Source organism: Bubalus kerabau, chromosome 3 (genome assembly GCF_029407905.1).
Source record: "Bubalus kerabau isolate K-KA32 ecotype Philippines breed swamp buffalo chromosome 3, PCC_UOA_SB_1v2, whole genome shotgun sequence".
Classification (NCBI taxonomy): domain Eukaryota; kingdom Metazoa; phylum Chordata; class Mammalia; order Artiodactyla; family Bovidae; genus Bubalus; species Bubalus kerabau.
Window position 1 is genome coordinate 76,742,106 of NC_073626.1, and position 21,856 is coordinate 76,763,961.

The following is a 21,856-nucleotide window of genomic DNA, read 5'->3' on the forward strand; positions in this document are numbered from 1 at the left end:
ACCAGGCTCCTCTGTCCATGGGATTTCCCAGGCAAGAATACTGCAGTGGGTATTGCCATTCCCTTCTCCAGGGGGTCTTCCTGACCCAGGGATTGAGCCTGGGTCTCGTCCATTGCAGGCTGTCTCCTGCATTGGAGGAGGATTCTTTACCAACTGAATTACCTGGAAAGCCCCTTCCTATATTGGCTATATATTTTAAAATCTATTCTGTTTTATTAAAGTATTGAATGCTACATGTAGCTTACTATAAAAATTTGTGAATTGTAAGTTCCAGTTTCTTACCAGTTCTTTCCTGTAACTCACATTATTATCTTTTCTACCAACCAAGAGCGTCATTTCTTCACCCTGTGTATAAAGCTCTTTGCTCTTTTCTCTCAATAAAACTTTCAGGCAGTTCAGTTTTGCCCACTTCTCCTTCCCTGTCAGGGTTTGTTAACTGCTCTTGAGGTGCTGAAAAAAGATAGAAAGCCTTTTCCTTTCTATTTGACTTGCCTGGTACTCAGATACCAGGAGAAGCTCTTTTACCTCCTTCTCTTCCACTTCAATCAGAAGGATGGGCGTGCTTATTCAGAGTTGCTCAGCTCCTTTGCTGTGGCTGAGAGCTAATTTCTTGCTTTTACCCAGAACTGCACCATAGGAACCTTGTGCTTTTTGCTGCAACCCCAGCTCCTTTACCACTTTCAGGGGCCCTCAGATGAGCACCTCGCTTCAAATGCCAACAAAAATGCTGCTTCCCCTCCCCTCAACTAGCAGAAAAGTGCACCACCATGTACCAATCAAAGGAAATGTTTATGATGAGGACTCATCGCATTGATCAAAATGACCTTACTTGTCTCAGATAAACTCACAATAGCCCAAAGTGGTCATGGGAATGTGCCACATCGGACACTGAAAAGGGGAATTTGAAGAAATTTTCGAAGGTGGATTTTCTTCTTAGAGTCCATTCCCTGTTGACACTTTATCTACAAATATTCTGTGATAACAGTGTCTGGTTAATTAACAGAATGTCTTTTATTGGGGGTATAATTGGAGGATTAGAGGAGGAAAATTCTCAACTTATTATTTTTTTTTTTTATTTGTTTCTGGTAACTGTGATTCATATAAATGAGAAGTTGTCCTATTCTGACAATTAATAATTAGTATATAGGTTATAATTATTTATTTTTACTTATATAGATTCCAAATCTTAAAGCGGGGGAAAAAGGAGAGAGGCTTTCAGTTAAATATGGCAGAATTATAACATGCATTTTTCTCTTCTTCCCTTCCAAACTTCCCTAAAATAACACTAAAGGAATAAAAGGTATTAGCATATGTGGACAGAGAGAACGAAAGAGGAGACAAAAGTGAAAGAGAGATTTCAGCAAGTTTCTTGAAGATGGCAATTGAGTTGGAGAGGTGGCAATCAACTTAGCAGAGTTGAGTAAGTAACAGGAAAAGTGCTGCAGAGAGATTTCCAGAAGCAGTGATTCAGCTTCCTGCGCACCCAATCCCATCCTGACACTAACTCTATGGGAGAGTTGTGGTCCATGTTGGAGAAACTGATTAAAAATGGCTTCAGCTCCAGGCCCTGGGGGTCAGTGCCAGACTGGAGTGTGGCCTGAGCTCAAACAGAGGGACAAAGTGAAGTTTATGTACAGAATTGTGAGACTCAGCACCACCCCCCCCCACCACCTAGGTTTTGTCCTACTCCCTGAATACCAGCAACCAAGTCTCTCAAACAGGAGACTGGAGGACTGATGCTTCTATTTAAGAACAAAACAAAACTGAATAGCCTCTAAGAAAAGAGCTCAGAAGCTGACATTTAGGATTCTCCCAATAGAAGGGCTGTTTAAAGCACCACCACCCCATGGTGACACTCACCATGCAGCAAGCCCAGCCCCCTACTCCCCCCAGCACACACACACACAGACTTTCCAAACTGTTGTCCAGTGCTTCAGTCTTTAATACTAGTAAAGGATCAGCAAACACTTGAGGAAAATCTTTGGCATACAAGACAGAGACCAAACTTAAACAAACAGAAAAAGGAAGCAGAGACAATATGGGCGCAGAAGGAACCTTAAACAAAGAAAGAAAATCAACCTCTGATCCAAACTATGTATTCATAAAACAAATCCAAGATATGGAGGGGGGAAAAAAAAGAGTTCAATAAAACCTTTAGGAAATTAAAAATACAGCACCTGGAATTAAAATATTTAGTATAAGCTTTGTTCTATAAAGTTAATTTCTTCTACAAACCTAAATAAAAAGTGTAAGTATGGAAGATAGCAAATAAATGATTTTTTTAAATGAAATTGAGAATCAATCTCCAAGCTCTTAACATGATTAATAAAGTTTCTGAAAACACAGAATAGAGAAAATGGAGACAATAAAATTATCAAAGAAATGATATATGAAATATTTCCAAAAAGACATGGATCTCCAGATCAAAAGGAACCACCAAGTGCTCAGCACAGTGAATGAATGATGAACAGAAGCGCCAAAGCCACAGCGTTGTAAAATGTCAGAACATAGGAGATGCAAAGATGTCTCTGAAAGCCTCCAAAAAGGAAAAAAAAAAGTCACATACAAAGATAAGAATCAAATGCCATCATCTTCTAAATTCTGAGAGGTCAGGATTTTCAAAATAGAATTCTATATTTACCAAAATATCAGTCAAGCATGAGGAGAGTATTAGTCTGGCTGCCATAACAAAATGCCATAGACTGGGTGGCTTCAACAAACAGAAATGCATTTACTCACAGTCTGAAGGCTGGAAGTCCAAGGTGCCTGTAGGATTGATGTCTGGTAACAGCTCTCCCCTCGATTCCAGACAGCTGCCATCTTGCTAGGTGCTCACATGACCTCTTCTTTGTAGGGACACAGAGGAAATGGAGTGCCATGTGGAAGACCTGAGTTCAATCTTGAGTTGGGAAGATCCCTTGGAGGAGGGAAAGGCTACCCACTGCAGTATTCTTGTCTGGAGAATCCCCTGGACAGAGGAGCCTGGTGGGCTGCAGTCCATAGGACGACAAAGAGTAGGACACTCAATGACTAAACACAGCACAGCACATCCTGTAAGAAATAGTTAAAAGAGTTGAAAGTAGGAGGCTCTGGGAGATAAGACTGAAGGTGGGGATAGGTTGGGCTAGGGATCAGTTTCTGTCATAAGATTTTTAAAAGCTATTTGATTTTTTTTAACTATTGGCATGTATTTTTTTAAAGAAAAATAAAAGCTAATTTTAAAAAAGAAAAATAGCAGCTTCTGGGAACTCTTCTTAATGCTCTATGGGTGACCTAAATTGTAAGGAAATCTAAAAAAGAATATATATCTCTATATATATATATATTTTGCTGTGCAGCAGAAACTAACACAATATTGTTAAGGAACTATACTCAACAACAACAAAAAATATCCTAGAGAAAGATAGCAGCTTTTTCACCATCACCTCTCCTCTATCTCTTCTCTCCACAGCCATATTAATTGGCTCTGGCTCCTTCTGTATGCTTGGCATTAAAGACTGGTTTACATGGTCAAGTCTAAGCCCCTTGTGATGGTGTACCTGGTCTGCATGACCTTCCTGCATGACATTTCAAGATAAAAATGGAGCAATGACATTGAAGATAAGTCTCAAAGTCCATCCAAAGAAAGATTTTCTTTCCACTAGCAGCACACAGAGACATACATGGAAAGAGGTAGCAGCTCTTTCATGTCTATCTCAAATATCAGGGAATGTAATGTCATGGAATGCCAAGATTTCAAAGGTTCTCAGGATTCATCTGCTCCAACTCATGAATAATTAGTGCAGCACAAAGATTGAAAGAATGGCTTACATCTTCCCAACTTTGGTGTCCAACTTCTCACTGACCTTCTTCAAACTCTTACAGAAACCTCAAAGTCAACATGTGCTAAGTTCAAATCTTGATTTCTCCCCCAGGGACATGTCTCCTGTGCTGCTCTGTCTCTGAGTGATGCTACCATGCATCCAGTTGCAGAAACCAGAAGCCAGCACCACCCTAAACCAATCTTTCATCATCTCTTGCCAGGGTAACTGTAATGACTTTTAACTGGTCTCCTATGTACACCGAGCCCCACTCCACACAGTAAGTTCCATCAAAAGGCAGAGTTGAACAAATTTCAAGTCCTGTAATTAAAATCTTTCAGCGGCTTTCAATTCTCCTGAATAAAGACCAAACTCCTTAATGTGGTCTAGAAGGTTCTGCTTGGTCTGGTCCCCCAGGTATATCTAGATTCATCTTGCACCACAATCCCCTTCAATCTCTGTCCAGCCACTTTCTCCTCCTCTCAGTCCACCTTACTGCTCATCATCAGGTAAACAGTGGGCTTTCAATCAAGAATTCTTGAACGCATGGTAACATGCAGATACAAGTTCAAAACCTAGTATGTCTCTGAACACATGAACCTCCTCAAATCGTTGCCTCATCTATAGAGTGGAGATAATAAAACCTATCCAAGGGTTTTTTCAGGATTCAACAAGATATTGACAATAAAGAACTTATCATAGTGCCTGGCACAAAATAAGAACACAGAAATTGTTAGTTATCTAATATTCTGCAGAATACCATCAAAATATTCCTGTTTCCATTAGTAACTGGTCATGCATGTCATTTGTTAATTAATCTGAACCTTTAAAGGCTTCATTAACATTTTGAGTCTGTGCAAATTCTAGGGATAATAAACTTCCTGATTTTATTACCCTTAGTGCAAAGGAGTTGAGTGTTGGTACTGACTTGTCCCAACTCACAGGAGCTGATTGTTAAACTTTCAGGAAGTTTGTGAGCAGTTGTATAATATGGTTTTTATTAAGATTTAAACTGCCTAAACTTACATTGAAAGAATTATACTGAAAACAAGATAATAAACAATAAGTACTCAAAACGCATCATATCCTATTTATTTTGCTACATTTTGTTTTAAACTCTGCTCTTGGAGTTATTTATGCCTGTTGTACCTGTGTGACAAAATACTATCTGATGACTCCCTACTGTATATCTCTTCCTATCTCTACTTTCAGTTACATCACATTGGTAGCTTGCAATCGGTCACACTGGGAGTATTTACACCATGGAAATCAGCAACCATTATAAATAAAGATTTCCCCCTCCCCACCTTGAATGCTGGCTTTTAAACATTATCAGCACACTAGTGAGTCATGCCTGATTATGTAGACATCAGACAAAGATGAAGAAAGACCTCAAAGTCAATAGCTCTCATAACACCGTATAACATTTCCTTTACTGTATTAATGAATCCACTAGATCCTTCGTTAGAGAATATTGGCTTTAAGTTTATATACAGTTTTTATTAAGTTTGACTCTCAGGTTTGTCTGTAGAAACAAATGTGGAGGGCACACTGTTATGAGAGAGACATCACAGCTAAGGTATTGACTGTAAGCAGTTTGATGACAAAGAAGGAGAAATAAAAGCAATGAAAACCTAGAGAGGAACAAATAAAGCCCAGGAGTGTGAGGTCACTAGTATAAGGAAACCCCGAAATAGTCACTATAGCACAGCATAGAACAAGGGTTCATGATCTTAGGGCAGCTAAGAGTCCTCATGAACATGTTTGCTGTCTTCTATATATTGTTTAAGAAAGAATGGTGTGCAATATGCATTTTAAATATCTAAAAATGCATTTCATCAAAACAGGCTGGGAAAACTGGATATCCACATACAAAAGAATGGATTTGGATCCTTACCTTAAAACTCAAAGTGGATCTAAAGACCCAAACATAAGAGCTACAACTATAACATTCTTAAAAGAAAACAGGAGAAAAGCTTCATGACTTTGAATTTGGCAATGATTTCTTGGATATGACACTGAATGCATAGCCAAGAACAATAACAGATATAAATTGGATTTCATCAAAATTAAAAACTTTTGTGCACCAAAGGACACTACCAAGAAAGTGAAAAGGCAACTCATGGAATGGGAGAAAATATTTACAAGCTATATATCTGATAAGCATAATATTCAGAATATATAATGAACTCCTACAACTCAACAACAACAAAAATAAACCACCTAGTTAAAAAATTGGTAAAGGACTTGAATAGACATTTCTCCAGAGAAGAGATACAAATGGCTAATAAGAACCCGAAAAGATGCTCAACATCACCAATCACGAACAAAAGGCAAATCAAAGCCACAAGATACCATTTCACATCCGTTAGAATGGCTACTATTTAAAAAACCAAAAATAAGAAGTGTTGGTGAAGATGTAGAGAAGTTAGAACACTTGTGCCTTACCAGAGAGAAGGTCAAATAGCACAGACACAATGGAAAACAGTATGGCAGTTTCTCAAAAAATTAAACATAGAATTATCATATGACCCAGTAATTCCATTTCCTGGGTACACCCAAAAGAATTAAAAGCAGGAAATAGAGAACAGATTTGTACACCCCTGTTCATAGCAGTGTTCTTCTCAATAGCCAAAAGGTGGAGACAACTTAAATGCACACAGGCAGAAGAAAGGATAAGCAAAATGTGGTATATGTGTACAATGGAATATTACTCAGCCTGTACAAATACATGCTTAGTGAAATCAGGTAGACAGGAAAGGACAAGCATTGTATGATTCCATTTAGTTGAGGTATGTAAAATAGTCAAGTCCATGGAGACAGCAAGTAGGATACTGGTTACCAGAGGCTTGGGGAGGGGTAAATGGGGAGTTATTAAACAATAACTGGATGCAGAGCTTCAGTTTAGAAAGATGCATAAGTTCTGGAGATGGATAATGGTGATGGTTTCACAACAATGTGAGTATCTTTAAAGCCACTTAAATTGTACACTTAAAAATGGTTAAAATGGAGGGTGGGAGAGAGGTTCAAGAGGGAGGGAATATATGTATGCTTATGGCTGGTTCATGTTGTACAGCAGAAAGTAACACAAAATTGTAAAGCAATTATCCTCCAATTAAAATATTTTTCAAATGATAAATTTTATGTGATTAAATTTTACCACCACAAAAAGTGCTTTATAAGCATAAAAATCTAAAAATGGTTATTATATAACCTAACTCTACACCTAAAGCAACTAGAAAAGGAAGAAATGAAGAACCCCAGGATTAGTAGAAGGAAAGAAATCTTAAAAATTAGGGCAGAAATAAATGTAAAAGAAACAAAAGAGACCATAGCAAAAATCAACAAAGCCAAAAGCTGGTTCTTTGAGAGGATAAATAAAATTGACAAACCATTAGCCAGACTCATCAAGAAACAAAGGGAGAAAAATCAAATCAATAACATTAGAAATGAAAATGGAGAGATCAGAACAAACACAGAAATACAAAGGATCATAAGAAACTACCATCAGCAATTATATGCCAATAAAATGGACAACTTGGAAGAAATGGACAAACTCTTAGAAAAGTACAACTTTCCAAAACTGAACCAGGAAGAAATAGAAAATCTTAACAGACCCATCACAAGCATGGAAATTGAAACTGTAATCAGAAATCTTCCAGCAAACAAAAGCCCGGGTCCAGATGGCTTCACAGCTGAATTCTACCAAAAATTTAGAGAAGAGCTAACACCTATCCTACTCAAACTCTTCCAGAAAATTGCAGAGGGAGGTAAACTTCCAAACTCATTCTATGAGGCCACCATCACCCTAATACCAAAACCTGACAAAGATGCCACAAAAAAAAGAAAACTACAGGCCAATATCATAGATGAACATAAATCCTTAACAAAATTCTAGAAATCAGAATCCAACAACCTGTTAAAAAGATCATACATCATGACCAAGTGGGCTTTATCCCAGGGACGCAAGGATTTTTCAATATTCACAAATCAATCAATGTAATATACCACATTAACAAATTGAAAAATAAAAGCCATATGATTATCTCAATAGATGCAGAGAAAGCCTTTGACAAAATTCAACATCCATTAATGATAAAAACTCTCCAGAAAGCAGGAATAGAAGGAACATACCTCAACATAATAAAAGCTATATATAACAAACCCGCAGCAAACATTATCCTCAATGGTGAAAAATTGAAAGCATTTCCCCTAAAGTCAGGAACAAGACAAGGGTGCCCACTTTCACTACTACTATTCAACATAGTTTTGGAAGTTATGGCCACAGCAATCAGAACAGAAAAAGAAATAAAAGGAATCCAAATTGGAAAAGAAGAAGTAAAACTCTCACTGTTTGCAGATGACATGATCCTCTACATAGAAAACCCTAAAGACTCCACCAGAAAATTACTAGAGCTAATCAATGAATATAGTAAAGTTCCAGGATATAAAATCAACACACAGAAATCCCTTGCATTCCTATATGGGAAAATAGAAAGAGAAATTAAGGAAACAATTCCATTCACCATTGCAACAAAAAGAATAAAATACTTAGGAATATATCTACCTAAACAAAAGACCTATATATAGAAAACTATAAAACACTGGTGAAAGAAATCAAAGAGGACACTAATAGATGGAGAAATATACCGTGTTCATGGATCGGAAGAATCAATATAGTGAAAATGAATATACTACCCAAAGCAATGTATAGATTCAATGCAATCCCTATCAAGCTACCAATGGTATTTTTCACAGAGCTAGAATAAATAATTTCACAATTTGTACGGAAATGCAAAAAACCTTGAATAGCCAAAGCAATCTTGAGAAAGAAGAATGGAATTGGAGGAATCAACCTGCCTGACTTCAGGCTCTACTACAAAGCCACAGTCATTGAGACAGTATTGGCACAAAGTACTGGCACAAAGTACTGGCACAAAGACAGAAATATAGATCAATGGAACAAAATAGAAAGCCCAGAGATAAACCTATGAACACCTTATCTTTGACAAAGAAGGCAAGAATATACAATGGAGAAAAGACAATCTCTTTAACAAGTGGTGCTAGGAAAACTGGTCAACCACTTGTAAAAGAATGAAACTACAACACTTTCTAACACCATACACAAAAATAAACTCAAAATGGATTAAAGATCTAAACGTAAGACCAGAAACTATAAAACTCCTAGAGGAGAACATAGGCAAAACACCCTCCGACATAAATCACAGCAGGATCCTCTATAACCCACCTCCCAGAATATTGGAAATAAAAGCAAAAATAAACAAATGGGACCTAATTAAAATTAAAAGCTTCTGCACAACAAAGTAAACTATAAGTAAGGTGAAAAGACAGCCTTCAGAATGGGAGAAAATAATAGCAAACGAAGAAACTGACAAAGCATTAATCTCAAAGATATACAAGCAACTCCTACAGTTCAATTCCAGAAAAATAAACGACCCAATTAAAAAATGGGCCAAAGAACTAAACAGACATTTCTCCAAAGAAGACATACAGATGGCTAACAAACACATGAAAAGATGCTCAACATCACTCATGATCAGAGAAATGCAAATCAAAACCACAGTGAGGTACCATTTCACGCCAGTCAGAATGGCTGCTATCCAAAAGTCTACAAACAATAAATGCTGTAGAGGGTGTGAAGAAAAGGGAACCCTCTTACACTGTTGGTGGGAATGCAAACTAGTACAGCCACTATGGAGAACAGTGTGGAGATCCCTTAAAAAACTGGAAATAGAACTGCCATACGACCCAGCAATCCCACTGCTGGGCATACACACTGAGGAAATAAGAATTGAAAGAGACACATGTACCCCAATGTTCATCACAGCACTGTTTATAATAGCCAGGACATGGAAGCAACCTAGATGTCCATCGGCAGATGAATGGATAAGAAAGCTGTGGTACATATACACAATGGAGTATTACTCAGCCATTAAAAAGAATACATTTGAATCAGTTCTAATGAGGTGGATGAAACTGGAGCCTATTATACAGAGTGAAGTAAGCCAGAAAGAAAAACACCAATACAGTATGCTAACACATATATATGGAATTTAGAAAGATGGTAACAATAACCCTGTATGTGAGACAGCAAAAGAGACACAGATGTGTAGAATAGTCTTTTGGACTCTATGGAAGAAGGCGAGGGTGGGATGATTTGGGAGAATGGCATTGAAACATGCATAATGTCATATATGAAACAAATCACCAGTCCAGGTTTGATGCATGATACAGGATGCTCGGGGCTGGTGCACTGGGATGACCCAGAGGGATGGTATGGGAAGGGAAGTGGGAGGGGGGTTCAGGATGGGGAACATGTGTACACCTGTGGCTGATTCATGTTGATGTATGGCAAAACCAATACAATATTGTAAAGTAATTAGCCTCCAATTAAAATAAATAAATTTATATTAAAAAAATTTTAAAGGTTATAATATGTACTTTATTTAAAATGGTTATTTAATGTACTTTCTAAAAATGTACAACTTAAAGTGGACAAGCTCCAGGTCTCCAGAATAATACTATGTATGAAACATCATAGTCTCTGATTGGAATGGGACACAAGATGTGGTATTTATTTGTTATCAGTGTAATCATAAATATCAACAATGACATCCTCTATTGCTATAAGTTCAACCTCTGATCAACTATAAAGACAAATACAGTCCTTAAAAGTGTCTGTGGAGGGAGACAGAGAAAGAACAGGATTAGACCAGAAGGGTGGACAGTGGGTGGCTTCTCTTGGGGAAGTTTAAAAAAGTGAAGATGAAAGAAGGCAAGGTGTCCTTAATAGTTACAAAAGAAGGTGAACTACAGTGTGACAGGAGACTGAAAAAAAAAAAAAAAAGATCCATGGGGTGGGCTCAAAAACTGCTGGCTTTTGCAGGTGTTGCTATAGGATACCACTTTGGAACTCAACCCATTTGTTTCCCCATGCCTGACTGCCTGACCTCTGTTTGAAATTTTCCCTGAGCTCATTGTCTCAGACACGACAGAAAAGGAGATTCTGGGAGCTTCCTCTTGGGTTTGTGTATTTCAATAGCCCATATACCTGAACAGAACAAAGAGATCAAGGTCTCAGTCACAGCATTTCAGAATTGAAGAAGTGGTCACCTTCCCCCATCTTTTGCCCCAAGAACATGAAGACCAGAAATGATATGCCTGGGTTGTTCTGAGGGAGCAAAAGTGGGGAGAAGAGGAGCATTAGGAATATCCCGGATGTCAGTGGCCTTGGAGATGGTTGTCCTGCAGCAGCCATAGGGCTGGGGCTGCAGGGTGAGTGTAGAGTGGGCAGGCTCTTATTTTGGCAGAGATGTCTGCTTGTTGTAAGAGAAACCCTAGACCAAGAATAAATGCCTGAGATTACATTTCTGCCTCTTCAGTAGAATGGTGATGCAGAACAGAAATTAAGTTATAGAAAAATCAAGAAAGCTACATTTTTTCCATATGTGAGTTTGTGTACTGAGATTTGCACTTTGTAAAGTTTGGGGAGTCTAGGAAATCATGACTATGATCCAGGAAAGCATATAAACTGAGGATAGTGGAGCTGGTGGAAATTCTAAGGTTTAGTGAGTAAGCAGTAGAATTATCTACAAAGGCGCTATAGATCCCGAAAGGTAAGGAGAGCACCCGGAGAGAGTGTTGGCCGGGAGCACGAAGACTCACGTATTATCAAGTGGCCTGCAAGCTTGTTGTGCCAGAATCAAGAAAGTGCTCTCAGTGACGTGGCCTTAGAGTGTAATTCTCTTCTCTGACTCACCCTGGTTAACAACTGATCCTGTCTTAGCCACCAAGAAAACCCAATCCCACTGGTTTCCATTTTGCAGTCCCCAATTTGGGTGACATATGGGCACCCACAGGGCTTTTCAGGTCATGCCTGATATGTTTCTTAAATGTCTTTCCACCTGGTCCATAATGGCTCATTCCTGTTGCCCAGGGTATCCTCATCACAATCTCACCTCTTTAATTCTCCCAAGTACCCTCAACACTGTGACCTTACCTCCTCCTTTTAGCCTGTCTTTGGGATTAGGATCAATACCTGCTGCTTGGCTTTTATTCCAGTGATAGATAGCTTTGGAAACTCTTATCTGGGCTGGTTTACTGTCTCTATCTGATACTCCAAACTAATCTTCAGCCAAAGAGTCTTTTAAAAATGTCCATATTTTAAAGAAAGATGGATGATCCTCTGTTTCAAATAAGAAGGAAAATCAAACTGGGAACAAAGAAGGAATTTTGTTCTCTTTTGTTTCAAGGAGTCCTTGAGAGCTATCAATAGATTGTCTTTCTTTTCTTTGGTTACTTTGATGCTCCACATTCAGTAAGAACCTGGCTGCCAGGAAGGTAGTGGGCAGTAGCAACGTGGGGCTTGAACTTGAGCTGTAAGTAGAATTTCTAAATATCTTTAAAATTTTTTTCTCAAAAATTATTTTCTGCTTTTTTTTTTCTAGGCTCAAGAAATAGTGAAATTTCAAGAAATAGCTGAGATTTCATTCAGATACCCAAATTAGGCCCCACATGGAAATTCTAAAGCTTCCCTCATGGTGGCTCATTCTTGTAGGTCCTCTTGAGCTTTGTGCTTGAATGTTCAGCCTCAGGGAGGAAAAGAACTGCCATATATTCTACTCAGAGTCACTCCTTCATTTGCAGATGGCTTTGGGATTGTGCTTAGAGTTAGTTGTCCCCATCCTGAGTGGGGAGATGAGTAAAGCGGGAAATAGACATAGAGTGAAATGAAGTCAATTTGGCATTTGAAGTGGAATTACTATGAGTGATTTAAGCCATTATTTTAGGAATTAGACCTTGCCGGATCATCGGAGTGTGTTAAGCAGTTATGTGAATCTGCTGTCCCTGTGTCTGATGAGGACCGGAAGTCAGCAGTTCATTGTCCAGTCACAGAATGGGACAATGGACGTCAAGTTGGGGAGAGGCAAGGACAGATGGGGACCTGGGAGGAAGTGCAGGAACCCATGTAAGTCTCTCAGCACCCTCAAGCACCTGCCCAGGAGTCAAGGGAGCTGCAGGCTGGTGGCTGCCTCACCCACAAAGGAAGCCAACAGATTCACAGCAGTGTGCACGCTGCTGCGAGCCTCCCCTTTTTACACTGGCAAACTTTGTGTTGCTCTCACTTTCTATCTCTTTCATGTATTTAAGAAATTGTTTTTTTTAAGGAAAAGCAATAATAGAGACTAACTAAATAAATAGAGAAGCAACTAGACATTGCCTCCCCACCTCCAGGTAAACTCACATCTTTATAGACCTGGGAGCTATGATGCCAATGGCTGTTTGGAAAATGTATTCTGAAATGGCCCCTTCTGGAAAACTAGAAAAATTAGCTCCACCTACCCACCAATGTCTTTAAAAGAACTAGATAATCTTGATGTCATTAAAGATGAACTAAACAACCTCCATGGTAAACACACATTTTCCATCTTCACGGCCCTTTCCTGTGCTCCTTGGAGATACTGGTCCTTCTTCTCCAGATCTGAGTCTCATAGCTCTAAAGCAAGAGTTCCCAAAGCAATGCTCAGTTACACAACCTCACCTGAACTGTCAGATTTTAAAAACGCAGGTGATTCAATAGATCTGAAGGGGTCTGAAAATCTATCTTCAGTCGATAGATACTATTTAAAGTAGATAAATCAATAAAGACAAGATTTATACTTAGCAGGTATAGACAAAAAGGTTGAAATATTGAAATGCTTCATTTCTAGTTGCTAGAGAGCCAGTTTCAAATCTTCTCTTCTGTGTAGAGGGTTGACCAGTAGCCTCATCTTGCAAAAGCTACATCCATGTGCTAAACAGAAATTTGTGACCTTATTTGGGAAAGGGGTCTTCGGTAGATATAACTGAATTAAGAATCTCAAGATGATGTCATCCTGGGTTGTCTGGATGGGCCCTAAATTCAGGGACAAGTGTCAGACTCAGAGAAGAAGGCCATGCAAAGATGGCAGTGGAGACTGGAGCGAGGTAGCCACAAGCCAAGGGATGTCTGGAGCCACCAGAGGTGGAAGGAACAAGGCAGGATTCTACTTCAGAGCCTTGGGAGGTGGTGAGGCTCATTGATACCTTGGTTTCAGACTTCTGGCCTCCAGAACTATGGAGCACTATTTTAATCCACTAAGTTTGTGGCAGTTTATTATAGCTGCTACAGAAAACATACCCCTTCAAATCTCTCTGTAACCCTGCTGCTGCTGCTGCTAAGTTGCTTCATTCGTGTCCGACTCTATCTGACCCCAGAGATGGCAGCCCACCAGGCTCCCCCGTCCCTGGGATTCTCCAGGCAAGAACAATGGAGTGAGTTGCCATTTCCTTCTCCAATGCATGAAAGTGAAAAGTGAAAGTGAAGTCACTCAGTCGTGTCCGACTCTTAGCGACCCCATGGACTGCAGCCTACCAGGCTCCTCCATCCATGGGATTTTCCAGGCAAGAGTTCTGGAGTGGGGTGCCATTGCCTTCTCTGCTATAACCCTGTAAGTAGAAGTTAATCCCTGATATAATAGGGGTTGCCAAGAAATTGTTCCAATACCATGGATAGGCAGCAGTTTTGATGAGTTGTTGGATATCCCTTGCTGCTGCTGCGGCCGCTAAGTCGCTTCAGTCGTGTCCTACTCTGTGCGACCCCAGAGACGGCAGCCCACCAGGCTCCCCCATCCCTGGGATTCTCCAGGCAAGAACACTGGAGTGGGTTGCCATTTCCTTCTCCAATGCATGAAAGTGAAAAGTGAAAGTGAAGTCGTTCAGAATTGTCCGACTCTTAGCAACCCCATGGACTGCAGCCTACCAGGCTCCTCTGTCCATGGATTTTCCAGGCAAGAGTACTGGAGTGGGGTGCCATTGCCTTCTCCATGGAAATCCCTTACCAGCTATTAAATATTTTGAAGAACACTGTGAATAAAAGTATAAGCATATTATTGAATATTACAGAGGTAAGTACCAGAAGAAGAATATAAAACAGAAATGGTTTTGTTAAAATAATTAGGAGATAAGGCCAGGCAGGAAGAGAAATCTATCTTTTTGTTTTGTTCTCTTCTGTCCTTTTTCAAATTTTATTTTCCATGTATATACATTATTTTTTAAATCACTATGAAAAAAGAAAATATCAGATAATAGCACAAACATGTTTAAGAATGTCTGCACTAGAGAACAACTCAAAGATTCCACATAAGAAATCAGCACAAGGCGAAACTGGGAAACAGACAAGGTAATTCTGGGAGTTTCTAACCCAGACAATTCTAAGTCAAGGAAGAAAGGTCAAGTATCTGAAAAGAGCCTCCACTAGAGGGTACATGTTTCTAAGCTTCACCACATTTGAAGCCTTTATCACTCCTGAGATGGCCATATTTCAGCCAGGTCTATGGTCTGTGATGGGAAGGACTATTCATCCGTGAGTATACACACTGATTGCATATCATTAGTACACCACTGCTTGCCTAAGTCTTGAGATATTTATGATGAGGAGTGATTATTACATATATAAAATCACACTAATGTTTTATATGAAAAGAAAATACCGAGAAGGAGAGAAGTCCATTGCGCCTATTGACAGCGCCCACTTACCATCCTTAAGATCTGTCAAGAGTTCTGTTTGCAAAACATTGATTTTATAATAGCAATAAAGTTTACAGATGACAAAAATATGAGCTTGTTTACTCCTGGAAGGTTTTATTATTCATGCAAACAATTAGTCAAATACAAAGGCTGTGATATACATTGCAAAATCGTTTCTGAGCCAGAAAGACCTCAAGAAGAGAGATTCAATAGAAATGATTTTGCAAAATATGATTAAAATGATTTTTTAAACTAAGGATTAAAAAGCCAGGCTCCACACCTGGAACAAAGGTTGAGCCCAGTCAAGATTTTTGTGATCAAGAAGAAATGGATCGATGGAAGGTTTATTTTAAGGGCTCTCATATAGTCAGCTGTGTCGTTTGCACCAACAGAAACTTCCAGGCTCTGGGATACCTGCAGCTTAAACCTAAGTCTAGTAAGGCATCCCAGACCTACTGAATCACAGGCTGCTGGTTCCAGCTGGTTACCAGTCTCTCTAACTGTGGCTGTGCATGAGGAGTTAAATGTGTTTAGTATGAGTGAGACAAATCCATTTTCCTTTTCCCTTAACATAATCTGCTTTCTCCCCTAAAACACATTGTCCAGATCCAAACTATAGATTTTCTTCCTGCATAATATTGTGCAGAAAGTTAAAATAAGAGCAATGATGCGGTTAATTCAAACTGTCAGAGCCATGCAATACTCTATAGGAAAACACTGGAGGGTTGTCAGGGATTCAGAAGTAAACTAAAGTGTTTCCATGAGACTAGTGATGGCAGTGAGCTTTTTGTTTTCCCTCACCTCCCACTCTCCCAGCATTCATTTCCTTTCTTCCCTTGCTCCTGCTAGGGTCCCCAAATTTCTAGCTGCAAAATTTGGGTGTTCCTGACCTTTCCCCAATTGGAACTAATTGGCCTTAATCGCCTGGCCCCTCTGATTGGTTCAGAGGTGAGCATGTGACACAAGTTAATCTAAGCAGAAGGAAGCTCTGATGGGTAGAAAAAGCTAATGTTTTCTCCCCAGAGATGAGAATTAAGATCCATCTAACCCTGGTTGTTGCTGCCAAGCATTCCACAGTGATGAGGAGAACCAGTCTTAAAAGAAACTGACACAGTGCAAGGCAGAGCAGAGTGAATGACATGGGTGACATTATTGAGCTTCTGGATCAGTTCTTGCATAAAATTCTCCCTAAATCTGGATTTCTCTGCCAATAAATTCCTTTCAGTTGTTTAAGCTGATTTAAGTCTCTCTTACATACAACTAAACGCTAATAGATATAATGACCAAGGCAAAATTGTGCCATCCATAAACGTCTAGCTACTTTCCATGCAAATCCCTAGAGTTCATCCACAAAAGTAAGACTGGAATGTTGGGGCCACTCCTAAATAACTCTAATTACTAGAGACCTCGAAACACTTCCAGGGGTTTCCCTGATGGCTCAGTGGTAAAGAATCCACCTATAAAGCAGAAGATGCAGAAATACAGGTTCGATCCCTCGTCCAGGAATATTCCAATGCCGTGGAACAACTAAGCCCGTGAAAGTTTAAGTTGCTTAGTTGTGTCTGACTCTTTGTGATCCCATGGACTATACAGTCCATGGAATTCTCCAGGCCGGAATACTGGAGTGGGTAGCCTTTCCCTTCTCCAGGGGATCTTCCCTACCCAGGGATCGAACGTTGGTCTCCCACATTGCAGGCGAATTCTTTACCACCTGAGCCATCAGGGAAGCCCAGCTAAGCCCGTGCACCACGACTACTGAGTCTGTGCTCTAGAGCCTGGGGGCCACACCTACTGCAGCCAGTGCTCTGCAACAAGAGATCCACCACAGTGAGAAGCCTGTGCAGCACCACGAGAGAGTAGCCCCGGTTTGTCACAACTAAAGGAGAGCCCGCATAGCACAGACAAAAGTCAATCAATAAAATTATATGTGAAAAAATTTCCAGAAATCTATGTACAGAATATTATGTTGAGATCTGAATTCTTGACGAATCTGCAATCACCATGAGTCCTTGGTATTTACTGAATAGTGTTTCAACCACGAGGAGGGGAGGATACATCTAGGAACACCCCAGCTTCCTGGGGTCACTGGACTTCAGGATGAATTCTGGCTGCTTGCAAGAAAAGGTCTTGGTCACATAAGGGTTTGGCCAGAATCAGGACAACTTCCTACTCAAACTTGCATTTGCCCTTCTGTTCTAGAGGCACTGAGTGAGAATGTACAGGTCAACTGATTAAAATAATTCGTGATACAGAGTTCCTTTACCACTGAAGTGTCTGTGAGAAGAGCCAACAAAGGATCCAAGAAAACATTCCTACAGGGTCAGTCTGTAAATGCAAGACATTCTTAAATCTTTTAAATGAGTGTTTGATACATTGCATTAATAATAAATTTATTTATCTATATCTTACTTCCAAAAATGATTTGCAGTGGATTTAATATTATGTAGGATAAATAAGATTAAATAAATGGATGAACTCAATATAAAAGTAATGATAAGAAAATAAAATAAATATAAGAAAAAGTATATAAAATGGTTTCATAATATCCTGTGCAGTTGCTATAGGTGAACAACAGATTTGTCTCTGACCTCTCAAACTAGCCAAAGAAAAGAGGGAAACATACCTCTAATAGATTCATGAAGTCCAACAGATTTTTTTAAAAAGAGAGAAAGAAAAGAAACAAAAATTGTTACACAGGAAAGAGCAGTTTTACTGAGAAAACTTTTTCCTGTAGTAATTTCTCACTGTGCTACCGAGACTCTCCAAGAACAAATTCTGGAAAACACGTCAACATAGATGATGGTATAACCTCAAAGTGCTGTTCAGCAACAGTAGTTCTAGGTGAGGAATCACAACACTCTCTGGTCACAGCTCTTTAATTATCTGCCATGGTCCAATCTGGCAATTTACAATGTCCGTTTAAATATCAAGACCCCAAGATTGAGGGTGCTACCCATGGGCATCTTGTATCCATGGGGAGCCACCATCTACAAGGAAAGCTGACGTGAGAGGTGGAGAGAAACACAGATGGATTTGACTGAACACCTGGACTACTCAGTTCTATCAGCTAATCAATTCCATTTTTGCCTAAATAGTTGGAATTGGGTTCTTTTCACTCTACTGTGTTTCCATACTCTTGAGGGATGATGCCCACTCTCGTCAAAGTCAAAGGCCAAGCTCAGGGGGAAAGAGACATAGGGGAGCACGTATCTTTCCCACAGGTAAGAGCAGTAGGAGGCATGTTCATTCTAATCCCCACCACTCCCTCCACACAGCTGTGACCAAGTAGCAAATGGGCAGCAAGATGTGTATTTGTAGGACCCTTCTCATCCCTGGTTGTTGAGTGAAGCCACTGGCTTCTGTTTCTTTATTTCATACTTATTAAATTGTGAGTCTATGAAATGATGCTACATGAATTGATCCTATAAAGGAACTGAATCTGTGTCATTTGAGCAACCAGCTGCTAGAGAACAGATGGTGTGTCTGAGCATGAGCTAGTTTGCTCGTCTAAAAGCTCCCCTCTTTGCAAGTGCTTTGCTCCCTGCAGCAGCTCTGACTTGTTCCAGGTAATCTATATTTATCAATAGGGTATGAACATTGTAAAAATAAGGCAATTATAGTTCCATGACAGAGCTAAATATTATGTCACTATATGAAGCAAATGGCATTGCTAGTCATTTCTTCAAATATTATTTGCTTTATAAAAGCTGCATTTCAAAGCATTGGAACCCAGCAGGGATTCTTTGTCAACAATCTGCCATTTCTAGCTGAATTAAGTAATCATCTGGCTACTATATTTAGAAAGTGTGTGCAGGCTACAGAACATATAGAGAGCTCTAAATGGCGCGTTTATCTTCAGGGACACCATTACATAGGAGCAGAGGAGCATCTGCTTTTAAGAGAAAATGGGCTTTCTATTAGAACCACAGAACAAAAGAGACACTATAAAGAAGTGACTTTTCCCAGAAAATCCAAGTGTGATCAGGTTGTTTATGAAGATAGGGTAGAATATCATGCAATTTTTCTCAAAGAGTTTCTCCTCCTTATGTTAAGTTTCTCCTCCCTCTTTCAATTTTATAAATAAGGAAACCACAGCTCAGAGGTATAAGAAATTTGCCTAATACCTTGTAGAAAGTTGGAGAAGGAAATGGCAACCCACTCCAGTATTCTTGCCTGGAGAATCCCATGGATGGAGGAGCTTGGTGGCCTACAGTCCACGGGTCGCAGAGTCGGACACGACTGAGCGACTTCACTTTGTAGAAAGTAAGAGACAAAGACGGCTCAGGCTACTTCTGAGTCCACTCTGGCTACCACACCGTGCATGTGTGTGTCCCTCAGTTGTGTCCGACTCTTTGCGACCCCATGGACCATAGCCCACCAGGCTTCTCTGTCCATGGATTTTCCAGGGATGAATACTGGAGCAGGTAGCCATTTCTGTCTCTGGGGGAATCTTCCTGACCCAGAGATTGAACCCACAACTCTTGTGTCTCCTGCACTGGCAGGCAGATTCTTTACCACTGAGCCATCTGGGAAACTCAGCAACCACACCATGGCTGCCTCCTAAACAATGAATCCTTCTGCTGTATTTGCCCTGTGATGTTAATCCATGTCCTTCACTTGAATTTTCAAACCCCTCTCACATTCTTTCTATTCCTGCCCAAGGAAATGGGCTAAAACGTATCAACTGTTTTCAGGCGTTGACCTGAGTTTTCTGGAAACAAAACAAAACAGAATTCCAAAGAAAATTTGTGAAAACTACAAAGAAAACCAGCAGAGGACTTGAGACCTCTAGTATGTCCATTGTCTGACTTCTTGCAGCCCTGTCCTGATTATTCTCTGGGCCCTGAAGATAGGTTTATTCCACGCCTGTACTGCTGCAGAGAAAAGACCACAGGACCTTGCTGTCCATAAAAACTCTTTGCAGGAGGGAGTGAGGAGAGTGTCAGGCAGCCAGGAGTGGGCCTGAAGACCACTGCACATCATGTTTACCCATTAAACATCCAGCCTTTCTTTTCTACCTGAGATCTACTCTGGTCAGCAAGAATCTGAATATGACATTCTGTGAGTAGGACAGAGAGAAAGAGAGCAAAAGAGAAAGGAAGAGAGAGAGAGAAAGTTGCTTCTGCTTGGAGTTCATTGAGCTTCTTTTGTCTAAAGAGCTCATCATTTTCTAACCATCATTTATTCAAATAAATTGTTCTTCTCTCTCCTTTTCTTCTAGAACTCTAATTGCACACATGGTAAATAGCTTAATATTATCCCACAAGCCATCACTGCTCTGTTATTTGCTTTTTTTCAGTGATTTTTCTATATATCCTTCATTTTGTACCAATTCTGTCCCTATGGCTTCAAATTCACTGATCCTTCTCCTTTAGTGCCTAGTCTTCCGTTAATTTCACATGCTAATTTTTTTAATATTGTATTTTTCACCCCTAAAAATTTCATTTGGTTCTTTTTATCTTCCATTTGTCTTCTCATTATGTTCATGCACTTTAACTGTTTGATCATGCATGTTTATAATAGCTGTTTTAACACCTTTTTCTGCTGATTGTATCTATAGAACCAACCCATGCCGATTGACTGATTTTATTCTGGTTATGGGTTACACTTCCCTGCTTTGGGACATGTCTGATGATTTTTTTAATTGGATTAAGGGCATCATGAATGTTATGTTGTTGAAAGCCTGGATTTTTGTTTGTTTTCCTTTAAAGCGCATCAGGCTTTGTTTTGGTAAGCAATTGCTTGCTTTTCAGCTTGATCCCTTCTAGACCTGTTTTCTTAGCTTGTCAACCACACATCTTTTATTTTCACTTCAGGGGTGTTCAGCCTTACTGGCCATTAAGGCATGGCTCCCTCTGGTCTCCACTGCAAGTCCTGGGTGACCAATGAAGACTCTCTACTCTGGCTGGTTGGAGTATAAACGTTTCACTGCCCTGGTGAACTTACAAGACCCAGATTGCATTTTCCCTTGCCTTAGAGTGTTTCACGCATGCACATACAACCCAATCATCAGCAAGATTCAAGGGGCCCTCCATGAGGATTTATCTAGCTCTATTTCTGCATAGTACCTTCTTCCTCAAACTATGACTTGCAATGTCCACGTTCCACAGAGTTCCTGATCTCCTTTTCTTCTACTGAGCAAGCCCACTGTGTTCTGCTTGGGATTCCTCTTCCTGGACTACAGGGTAGAAATCGCCTCCGAGTGGAAGCCAGGTGACAGTGGGCCTCATCCTGTTTGATTCGCATCTCTCGGGAATCACAGCTGCCTCTGTCCAATGTTTGAAAATAATTGTTTCATCAACTGCCCAGTTTTCAACTTATTTATGGTGGAAAGGCCCCAGTGCCTCTATCCTAAAATAAAACAGAAGTTCGAGGAATTTTTAAAATTTGAAAGTCATCATAACATTTTCCAAATTTCCCAAATTCCTATGCAACACTTCTTTCAGAATATCTATTAATGTCTTCAGGAATTAGTCTTCCTTTGGAAA

The 21,856-nt window shown here is 39.8% G+C and overlaps 1 long non-coding RNA gene across 6 annotated transcripts in view; it reads right to left on the minus strand.

Moving 5' to 3' along the window:
- LOC129646282 (uncharacterized) overlaps positions 1-21,856 on the minus strand; it is a 131,562-nt gene that overhangs the window by 70,554 nt on the left and 39,152 nt on the right. For all 6 annotated transcript variants that reach the window (XR_008711822.1, XR_008711826.1, XR_008711823.1 and 3 more), the window contains one exon: positions 2,740-3,051. This is a non-coding gene — a long non-coding RNA (uncharacterized LOC129646282). The remainder of the gene's footprint in view (positions 1-2,739; positions 3,052-21,856) is intronic.